We start from the raw sequence: 11,884 nt of genomic DNA on the forward strand, positions 1-11,884 counted from the left end.
TTTCTCTCCCTGTTCTCCCTTGCCCTGCACTTCTTCATTTTGATTAGCTCGTTCCCTTAACTGGTGAAGCAAGCATTTGTCCTTCAAGTCCAATAAGTTCTAACTGTCATTAATCACAAGTTTCTTTTGTAAGTATTTAAAAAGTCTAATCAGGGAAGTCCTAAAGGAAAAAAAGCAGGACACTCTCCAGAAAAGAATCAGGGTCAAGAACTAAGACAGCTGGATTTGGAAGTCTCAGACAGTTCACACACACACGCGCACACACACACTATAGTTGTCATAATTTCCAAATGTATTTATACATTGCAATCTACACAAAAAGTGGGAGCAGTTTTTAATTTGCTGTTACCTTTTGTAGGTAACACAAATAAACCTGCACGCCACCTTTATTGGTAGTAAATGTATATAAGGCATTAAACGTAAGCCAATCGATTTAGAGTAAAAACATCAAGTCTCAGAGATTCCAAGAAACATGAACAAACATTATGAGCAATGTTTTCTGTATCTTCACCCACAGAAGAGTGTTGACTAGCCATTACTGTATTAGTGCCTAAATCTTAGGGGTTGGAAACTGGGCTCAAGGAGAGGGATGGTACAATTGAGCTCATGGACTAGAATAGTTAGGTTTTTACCTCTAGGTTCCCTGGGACTTCTTTCAGATATAAGAATCCACTTGAATGTTGGTCCCAGGCCTGATGGTTAAAATTGCTGGATCCCACATGGCTGACTATACAGTTTGAGCCTGGAGTCAATGGCTTGAAAAACACACCACATGTGTGTGCACTTGTGCCTTAAACCCTGTAAGGAGGGAGAATTAGAGGGAAAGGGGTTGTGGTGGGACTATGCCCCATGAGGTTGGGTGGGGGAATGCTTTCTTGCTCTCTATTGCTCTTTCTATCTCTGTTTCTCTCTGGTGAATGCACACACTCTCTCTTTAGCAAATTGAAAAGAAATCCTTTGATAGCATCCATGATAAGTGGCTGAAGAGGTAAAGAGAAATTTACATATCTAAATATATCCAATATTTCCTGGGAAGGCGTATTTCTTCCCTCTTAATAAAACAATTCATATAAACTGCCCTTTTTTGCCATTTTTTTCAATCATTACTTTGAATCCTATTAGATAGCAGGTAATTACCAAGCTATGTCCATACAAAGAAGAAAAAATGCTTAAGGAATTTCTGATATTGGGAGGAGAGAATGTAAAGAGGAACATAAATTAGTATTTTATTGTAATATCCCAGTTTAATTAATGCCTTGTGAAGAGTAAAGTTAAAGGTGAATTAGGGGCCAGTAGATGGTCTAGTGATTATGTTGAGGGACTCCTATAAGGCTGACTACGGTTCTAATCCTGGACCTAGTGGCTTGAAAATCATGCTGGGTGTATGTGCATGCATGCCAAAGATCCCAGGAGGAGAATGGAGGAGAAGGAATTGTGGTATTGCTACTCCTAGGGTGGTGATTTCTCACTTTCCCTCTCATGATTTCTCCCTTCACCTCTCTCTCTCTCTGGTGAGTGCTTGTCCCTGAAGGCAAAAAACCTCTAAAAAATAAAAATAAAAAACACAAGTTACAGTTAACCTGATAATAGAAAGGTGGAAGAATTCTGAGAAGGAGCTGATGTATGAACTACACCTTAAATAACAGGGAAAGAAAGAATGCCGCCATTATTTCTGTATAATGTAGAGGAGAAAGTTTGGGCAAAGACATGTGATCATGGCTTAGCATGAACTGTTCAGTGCTTTCTAAGTAGGTTTATTGCTAAGATGCAAGGTACATGGGAGAACAAGAGTGAGGTCATGCAGATTGAGGTACACACGTAAAAAAATTAGCTTTTTTTTTGAAGAAGAGGTTTTAAAGGATTTAAAACAGATGGGTATCATTGAATCTATGTTTATATAAATAATTGTGTCTGTAATGTGGAAGATGACTTTGAAGGGCTCAGAAGACAAAGTCATTAGTATCTGATCATTCTTGGCCAAGAAGGATGAAGGCCTAAGTAGGCAGAATAGACCTAGAAATGAGGGGTCTCCCAGATTCAGTACATAATTACTAAGTGAAATTTGCCAACATGACTTAGATCAAGATAAGTATAAGGCTGAGGGGCTGGGGAGTGGGGGAAAAGAAGACCTACAGTTTTTCATGGGTGTCTGAATTGTTGGTAGAACCACACACTAACATGTAGAACTTAGGAGTTAAAAGGGTTTGGGAAGGGATACATTGAACTCTGTCTTACAGGTTTGTCTTAAAAACTTTGAAACATCAAAGTTAAGAGGTCCAGAAATTGGGTAGATGCACATGTTTAATATTCTCAAAAGAGACTATGGTTAATGCATTAATTTTTGAAGTCCTAAACATAGATGTATGAGGTAAATGCACAAAAGTGGTGCATATATTTCAATGAGAAATTTAGAATAAGAAAATTTATTTAATAGGAAAGAAAATGTCAGAGGCACTAGCATTTATAAAACTCATGGCTCATACATCAAAAAAAAAAAAGAAAAATTTAATACATGTAAGATTTTATCTCAATAGACTTGAGTTTCTAAAATGGCTCTTAAATTACATAATTAATTTAGATACTAAAAATATGCTGTAGGATATCAACAGAGAAATTGCCCTGTCAAATATTATACGTTATGAAACTTCAATGACTACATCATAGACATGGCTCGTGAATGGGTGGAAAGACAAATAACTAGATAGATGTAGGACCACATACATATACATATATGCATCAATAAAATGCAGAATAATTTAATTTAAAATTTAAAAAGATCAAAGTGCTAGAGTCAGTTCACCCCTTTCAGATTCCCAGCTCCTCAATGTATCTGTCATATGACTCGGGGGACAAGATTGAAACGGCTGACCCTCACTTTTCTCATCAGTTAAATAACGATCATTTTTATTTAACTGGGATCATGTAAAATTAAATGATATAATACACATACAGCCAAGTTCTTAACCAGTGACCCAATAATCCCCATGAGGTCCAGGGATAGATTTTTAAGGGCCTGAAATTTGATGGAAAAATTACATCTTCATTTCCATCAGCTACTACTGTAATGTACAGTTCCCACTGATGATGAATGCAGACAGACAATCACAGTAGTATGAACAAGAGCAGTGGTGTGACCATTAAAATCAGGTATGTTTGCATACCATATCACCGTTTTTACAAATATTTCAAATTCTCGTTTACGTCTATCATTAGCCAAAATTATGGTTTATTGACTCCATTCCCAAAACACGTGGTATCAAATGCACGAGCTAACCATCAGACAACTCTACCTGACAGCAATTCATCCAAGTGGTGAAGTTACAGATCTCTTCAGTGACCAAGACACCTGCCTGTTTCACGGTTCGCTATAGACAATTGTTGGTCAACAGAGGGATAAGAGAGCATTTGTCCAAATTATATAAATCAGCACAATTCTAATGTGGAACGTTCACTCTTGGAAGCTGATGTGTCATTTTTTAATTACACACATTCATATAAGGTACTCTATCAACTTGAACCCTATGGCTGTGGATTTGCGGTTCATTTTCACTCAAGTACCTACTGATTCTGCTTACTTTGTTAAAACCTGGTTAGTGTCCATTTATTCTTGTTTTATTTTATGCAGCATTTCGAAGTGTCTGTAGAGGAATGAACTATTAATTTAGTCAGCTATATTACAGATGGAGAAGAGGTTTCATTCTTTTATGGAGCATAAAAGAAAAAGTTCTTTTTTGAATTTCAGGTTTTGTGGATTTTCATCCAGTTGGACTTTTGGTTGAAACATGAACTTATTGTCTCTCCTCTTCTTTTAGGTTTGTTTCTCTTTTTTTAGAGAGAGAGAGATTTTTGCTATAGGACATGTGCTCTTGCTGAAGAGATAGAGAGACAGAGAGACAGAAAACAAGAAATCCCCTCCCAGGGGGATGTCATGTCACAATCCCTTCTCCTCCATTTTCATCTCAGGATCTTGGACATGCACACACACATGCCTGGTGTGAAGTTTTTTGTTTTGTTTTGTTTTTTTGAGAAGTTTTTGCTATAGGGCACATGTGCTTGCCAGAAAGACAGAGAGAAACAGAGAGACAGAAAGTGAAAAATCACTCCCAGGGGAGATGGCCACGCTGCAATCCCTTCTCTTCCATTCTCCTCTCGAGATCTTGGGCATGCACACACATGCACCCAATGAGAGTTTAAGCCACTGGGTCTGGGACTCAAACCGTGTTCAACTACATGGGAGTCCAGCGACATAACCATTATGCCATCTGTTGGTCCCAGGTTTGTTTCTTTGGAGATATGTTTCCTTTCTTGCCGTCATCCTATAGTCAGGAAGTGCTAAGAAAAAAGATAAATTTACAAGTGTTATTAACTTGGACTTAAGGTCTATGTTGTTATTTCTGTACACTTTCACATAGAAATTTCTAGAGCTGTTTTTCTTTATTTCCTAAATCTAGTAATATTCCTAAGAAAGTATTCTTAGTCTGGAAGGGTTTTAATTACCGATTCTCAGCATCACAAGACTAGAGTCTGAGAAATTCATGTGCCTGGTAAATTTAGCAGGTATCCAATCATTGCTCCCAATATTCCCCAATAAAGATTCTGACAAAGCAAGATTTTAGTTTTCTGAGTTACCTTGAATTTTTTGCCTTGTGGGAGCAGACTGTTATTGTGAGAATGTTCTGAGTCATTTCTAATCCATGGAACCTAGGAAGATACTATTTCTTGTTCTTTTAAGCTTTCTTCTTTCCTAAAAAATCATGCTTTCTTGTTTCTGCCCTCCTCTGCTGTTTTCATCTAAAATTTTCCAATCCATGAATTATATCCTGAGAATATCGTAAATATGTAAATAGGTATACAGACTATCTCAGCATTTTTAGTTGTCAGGAATAAAATACCACTGACAGATTTAGCACTCCACACAGGCAAAAGCATCTTTTAGTACCAAAAAAAGGATTTCACCATATGGCACCCTGCTAGGTGGTGGAATACAAAAGGTCTTCCCAAGTACTTATTGTAATTCATATACCACGAGAAGCTGACTAATGTTTTATTCCCTTTTTTCTATTGAGAGATCTACTCACTGCTGTGTGTTTCTCCATGTTTGGATCTCCCAAATTAGGATATAAACTTTTTAAAAAGTACTATCACATACTGTCTCTCAGTTCAAAAATAACTAAGTAAGTAAGTAAATAAAATAGGAGTCCTGAACCAATTAAGGGGACATCTTGAGTAGAACTGAAGGAAATGGATAAGATGAATGGAGATTGCACCAGAATGTTAACAGCCTCCAGAAGACAAAAGGTAAGGAGCAGAAAGGTCACTGAACAAATATTTTAATAATGCTTTATTTGAAATTCCATCAGTTACACGTTATTACCTTTACCATGCTGCAGAAACTCAGGAGGGATAACGTGAACAGTATTATTTATAATACAACAAACCTCAGCACCTCCAGGGCACACATCAGCCACTAAGCACTTTGCCATGGATTGCCTTATTTCTTGACTTTAAAATGTTGCTTTCCTTTAACAGAAGGAAATTATGTATAGAATCAAACTAATGTTAGCATATCAAAGAAGATTCCTTATTGTCAGCTTAGTAGAATAAACTTTATAGTAAGAAGTATTCTTAACGTCTGTTCAGTGCCTTCTACGCAGACTATATTAAATAATGCATGCATTTTAATTCATTTCATCCTCATAACCAAACTCTGAAGTGCATGCCACTAATTTCTTTATTTTATAGAAAGCAAACAACTAAAAACCGAATGGAAATAGCTAGATCAATAGCATCCACGTAGTATGTATACTTCTGGAGCTTCCATGGAGATGTCATTCTTTTAACCACTGCTGCCCGGCCACATTTGTTTACCAGCATTTAACTTAATCTAATCCTTTGTGGAAAAGAATGGTGCAATGACACACCAAAGTCATTTTTAAAATGACATCGTCCTGTCCTGTACCATGTACTCTATGTTAATAAACACCTGAGCATGAGAAATATTGACACAGTCTGCTCTGATGGAGGCTGGACATTATCTCATTGTGAAAAGAATATTCGGCTGTGAGGTAGGAATCCGTGATTTGAAGATTTCTTATCACAAGCTGACCACATGATCCTGGGTGGATTATTAGTCATTGTCTCTCTTTTTATGAAAATTGGGATGCACATAACATGCATATATGAGGTGTCTTCAAAGAGTTTGTGTAACATGTGTATTGTAAGAAAAGTATACATGGAGTTTGAAATTATTCTGCACACACACACACACACACACCCCCACACACAAAGCTTAATTGCATTTTTCCACAAATTTTTGAAGTCCCTTTGTATAATGCTTTTGAAACGTAAAGCATTTTAGTTTTGTTCTAATGCAGCTCATTTCCAGAATATTGGACCCGTGTTAGTTATTTGTAGCACAGATCAACATGGATGCCCCAGGAACACAGAACTGAAAGTCTGCTCATGTCTCGTTTGGCTTATGTAACTCAGCACAGCTGAGCTGGGGCCCTACAATCACGGATGCGTTCATTACTGACTCTTGGCAGACCTGGCTCCGCTACAGCTCAGGGGGTGGAAGAGTGGGCAGAGATAGATATAAGGAAATATTTCTCACTATATGTAAAGTAGAAGCTCTGTGTCCTTTGAGATCTAACACAGACCTACAAGCTTTAGCCATAATATATACTCTATTTTAAATTTATTTAATACTGGGAAATACAGATAATGGTGTGTAAACTCAGATGACATAATGTTCCTAGTAGAAACTTGTATTCATATTACTATTCTCTGAGGATCCCTGCCAGATCTTTTCTGTGTCATTAGACTTCCAGGGCTATTAGGTGTGAATTAACGCCTTCACACTTCTATGTTGCAAACAGCTTTTTTCATTCTGCTGTGTTCGTGTGTGTGCATGTGCATGCATGTGTGTGTATGTGAGGAGGAGCTGGGGTGGTGGAACCAACAATAAGATATATGGTTGGTCACATAAAAACTGAGTGGCTACAGGGTAAAGTGTAAAATATATCCAGAAACCTGAATTTTGGCTTTAAATTATTTTTCCATATTAGTATTGTAGTACTTTTTTTTTTTAACTTGATGATCCGTTGGGTAAACAAAACAAAAGGAAGAAACAAGGAATCTACTTCAAAAGCACAGAAAATCCAGATAACTCTTTCTTTCATATCTATATATACTCACAGATTCCGACCACTTCTTACCTCTCCACATTTAAGACCACGAATGAAACTCTCATTACTTTAGACTTGGAGTATTGAATTCAAAGCAATTGGAACGAGCTTAATGAAGTGTAAATCTCACTCAGTCATTCTCCTCAAAACTGTGATGGCTGATCTCACTTTTATGTGGAATCTAAAAAAGCTGAACTCTAGAAGCAGAAAGAATTCTGGTTATGGGCTGGAGTGGTGAGGAAGTATTGGGCAGATTCTGGTCAAAAGATATCAAATTCCAGTTAGATAGGAAAAGTAAGTTCAAGAGATTTATTGTACCATGTGGTAACTATAGTTAATAGAAACACTGTATTAAAATCATTAAGAGTAGATTTTAAGTGATCTTACCACCAAAAAACATGAACATGAAGAAATGTATATGTTAATAAGCTTGACTAAGTCATTTCACTAAGTTACATTTTTCAAAATATGCTGACAAGATAAGTACATAAAATTATTTCTTGTATTTTAATAATTAAAAAATGTACTAACTTAAAAATTAACAAATTCATTTTTAAAAACACAAAATATAGGGAGCCAGCAGGTGGTGTAGTGGTTTAGGTGCTGGACTCCCACTTGGTGACTGCAGTTCGAGTTCTGGATCTAGTGGTTTGAAACTCAGAGTGAGCATGTATGAGCATGCCCAAAATCCCAAGAGGGGAATGGAGGAGAAGGGATGATGGCTTGGTCATACCCTTGGGTGGTGATTTCTTACTTTCTGTCTCTCTGTCTCTCTGGTGAGCACATGCGCCTATAGCAGAAATCTCTCAGAAACAAAAACTATAACTGATCGCCCCTGACGTCAATGAGAAGAAATGCTAAAGTCCTTTCAGCCTGCAGAGAAAGTGTGCCTATGTGACTTGGCTGCCCACTTGTCTTCCCTTTGGTTTCTGCTCCAGCCACATTGGCCTCTGATTATTCCTCAAATAACGTCGCTTTCTTCTTCTTCAGAGCCTTTATCTCTGCTGATCCTGCATGGTTCTGGCACAAAAGCAGACACATGGGCCAATGGAATAGAACAGAGAACCCAGAAATAAACTCACAGAAATGCAGCCAAATGATTTTTGATAAAGGTTCCAAAAATATTCATCAGAGAAAGGACAGTCTTCTCAATAAATAGTACTGGGAAAAATTGGATATCCATAGGCAGAAGAAAGAAATGAGACCTTTATCTCTCACCATATACAAAATGGATGAAAGATTCTGCCAGAAGCATTTTTCTCTCAGATACCGGCAATGAAAATGAACTTTTACCCAGTGTAGTACAGAGCCATCTGCTACTCACTTGCTTTGTCTCTCTCATCTCCATTTTGAAAATAGAGGGACCAGCAGTTAGCATAATGGCTATGTTGCTGAACTCCCACATAGTCGACCGCAGTTCGAGTCCTGGACCCGGTGGCTTAAACTCACGCAGGGCGCGTGTGCGTGTGTGCCCAGGATCCCAAGAGGAGAATGGAGGAGAAGGGATTGTGGTGTGGCCATCCCACTGGGTGATTTCTTGCTTTCTGTCTCTCTGTCTCTCTGTCTCTGTCTGTCTGGCGAGCACACGCGCCCTGTATCAAAAACCTCTCCAAAAAAAAAAAAAATAGTACTTACCTTTGATATATTATAGCTATAGATGTATTTGACAATATTGTATAAATGCAATATTGGCAAAAGTTTGTAAGATTTATTCTTACTATTAAAATTAGGGTATTATTTATATGAAATGTTATAGTACTACTTACCGCCCTCTAAATGATCAATAAACCAAGTGGGATATAATTGATATATATGACTTTTTTCCATTTTAAACATGATACAATTCAGTTTAAACATACATAAAAATATTTCCTGGGAAGAAACAATTATTACCTCTAGGTCATGGGATTAAGTGACATGTTTCCATCTTCAAGTCTTTCTGGTTTTAAAGATTTAAAATAGAACCTTCATCTGTCATGGTTAGTTGTGTTGTATCAGCAACTTATTTGTCTTTATTTTAATCAATAAGTGGCCATGTTTTAAGAAGTCCCATTGTAAGTAATGGTTTTTATAAAAATAAATAGCAATGCCATGCTTCTTTCTGTCCCAAGCCTAACACTGGCTTTACTCTGTCCCAAAAGTCAGGGCTTTACTTTTTCATCTCGTCTCTGGCTATTTATCTCCACTGTACAGTCATACGTATATACTACTATTTCTTATTGATTGCCTTATCAAAAGTTTACTCTTTCATACCACCTCCCAAATTCTCACTTACAGCCTTATATAAGTTTAATAAACATTTTACTTATATTGATTATGAATCTTTCTATTATGTGACCATATAGATATTGTCCAAAGGTAAAGTTGTCTGAAATATAGGTTTCTTACCTTTGTATTTTATTTTTCCTAAAATTAATCTGTTACATTTTTCATTTGCTTAGTTTCCTATGTACCTATTTTCATTCATTATCAATCTATCAAAAATATTATTTTCAACAGTTAATTCCACTAGGGATTCTATCATTTCCATTTTTTCCTGAAGACCATTTTTCATCCTATCCTGCCAACTTGGGGCATTTGCTTTCTAAGTCTGCACTGTCTATAATGAATAACGAGGTTTGCTCTGTCTATAGGGACTTCCTGCTCTTTGGAGATTTGCTTTTCTTCCTTTTTTGTCTTTTTCGTTTATTTTCTTTCTTTCTTTTTTTGAGCATATCTCCTAGTAGCTCTGAAAAAAGAGAAAACATGGGCAATATATGTATTTCTTGAAGCTTTATATGTATAAACATGAATTAATTGTACCCTTTCAATTAGTTCGTAAATGAACTAAATGTAGAATTGAAAGTTACGTTCTTTTAGGATTGTGATGACATTAGTCCATGGTTTTCTGGCAGTTGTTATTAAAAATTTCTGTGATATTATGATTCCCATTCTTTTATATGGAAACTTTTTTACTCCTGTTATTTCAGAACCTTTTTCTTTTTAAAAAGTATTTTCCAGAGGCATATATGCTCACTAGAGACCAAGGTGGAAAGGAGAGAAGCAAGATAGCACTCCCCATGGGCCACGTCATGCCACAATCCTTTTTCCCTCATGTCTCCCTCCTTTAAGATTTTAGGCATTCTTGCCCAATTGCCTGGTGGTGTGTTTTTCAAGCTGTCAGATCTGGAACTCAAAGTTTGCAGTCAGCCAGATGGGATTCAGCTCACATAACCACCATGTCATGGGCTAGCCCTAAAAACTTCTCTTTATCCTTGACATGCAGAAAATTTGAAATAATATCGATATGGAATTTCTTTATTTTATTTTTCTCTGCCAAGCCTTTGTATTTCTAGAAAAATGAACATTATATATAGGAAATATTATATTTTCTGTTTGGTAATTTTCTTCTACCTGTTTTTATCAGTCTTATTTAAAAATTTTTTTCTATCATTGAAATATTGGAAATCTTGAGTAGCTTTTTTTTTTTTTTTTTTAGAGAGATTTTTGCTATAGGGCACGTGCACTCACAAGAGAGACAAGAAAGAGAGAGAGAGCTAGAAATCACCCCCTAAGGAGGATGGCCACACCACAGTCCCTTTCCTCCAATCCCCTTTCAGCATTTTGGGCATTCATGCACATTTGCTTGGTGTGAGTTTTAAGCTGCTGGGTCCTGGACTCGAACTAGGGTTGACTTCTCAGGAGTTCAGCAATGTAGCTATTAAGCCATCCTCTAGTCCCCAATCATGAGCAGCTTTTTAAATTTTTAAGATTTTTTTTTGTAATAGCCATCATTTTATTCTAATTTCTGGACATTTTATTTCACTTCATATCTGTCCTCTCCTTTTTAAATTCCTGTGCTGTATTTTTAATTTCCAACACATATTTCATGTTATCTAATTGCTCTTTATTACTTTGTTATTGTAATATTTTATCTTTTCTCTTTTTATACCTCGGCTGAAAAGGGTTCTGCATGAGCTGGCACCAGTTTCCGTACAGTTCATACTTTGATATACTTTATGATTTAACTTAAAAAAAGTGTTTCCTTTATAGAAATTTATATTTGAATTTAGAATCACTGCTTTTTAATTTTTACTTAATTATTCTTTCTCTGCTTCTGCTAGTATGTTTTACAGCAAGAGTAACTTTTTTGTTTGTAACTGTACCCTCAGCCATATATAATGTCTGATACTTTGTAAGTATTGATTAGCATTGAAGAGAAAGAAAATGAAATGACTGAATAGGAAAAAATATATTAGGCAAAGTAACAGCTATATAAGAGAAATGCTACATTAGTAGAATATGAATGGATTCAACTGGTGAATATAAGAAAGCCTATGATGGTTTGTGAGGCAAAGGATCCAAAAGAGAAACAACTATAGGGAACTGTGCAAGTTCAATACAGAGTTGGTCTGGTTTTAAGATACCATCTCATGATAATGATATTATAATTAAAAAAGCCTTCATTCAAATGAAGTAGATAGGAATAAATTATATAGTGCTATGGGATCATGCTGGCTTCACTTGGGAATACTTCTGGGGAAGAAATGATGGGGGGGTTTGTGCAGACCTTGAGGTGGCACCATTTACAATTCAGGACATTTTCTGGTTTGTAAACTCCCTACAACTTCTGAAGATTCTCTTCTAGTTAATGTAAAGAAACTACATTGTTTCATCTCTTCTCCTTGGTTTATATAATTTTTTTTCTTTCCCTTAGG

Source organism: Tupaia chinensis, unplaced genomic scaffold (genome assembly GCF_000334495.1).
Source record: "Tupaia chinensis unplaced genomic scaffold, TupChi_1.0 Scaffold000126_2, whole genome shotgun sequence".
Lineage (NCBI taxonomy): Eukaryota > Metazoa > Chordata > Mammalia > Scandentia > Tupaiidae > Tupaia > Tupaia belangeri.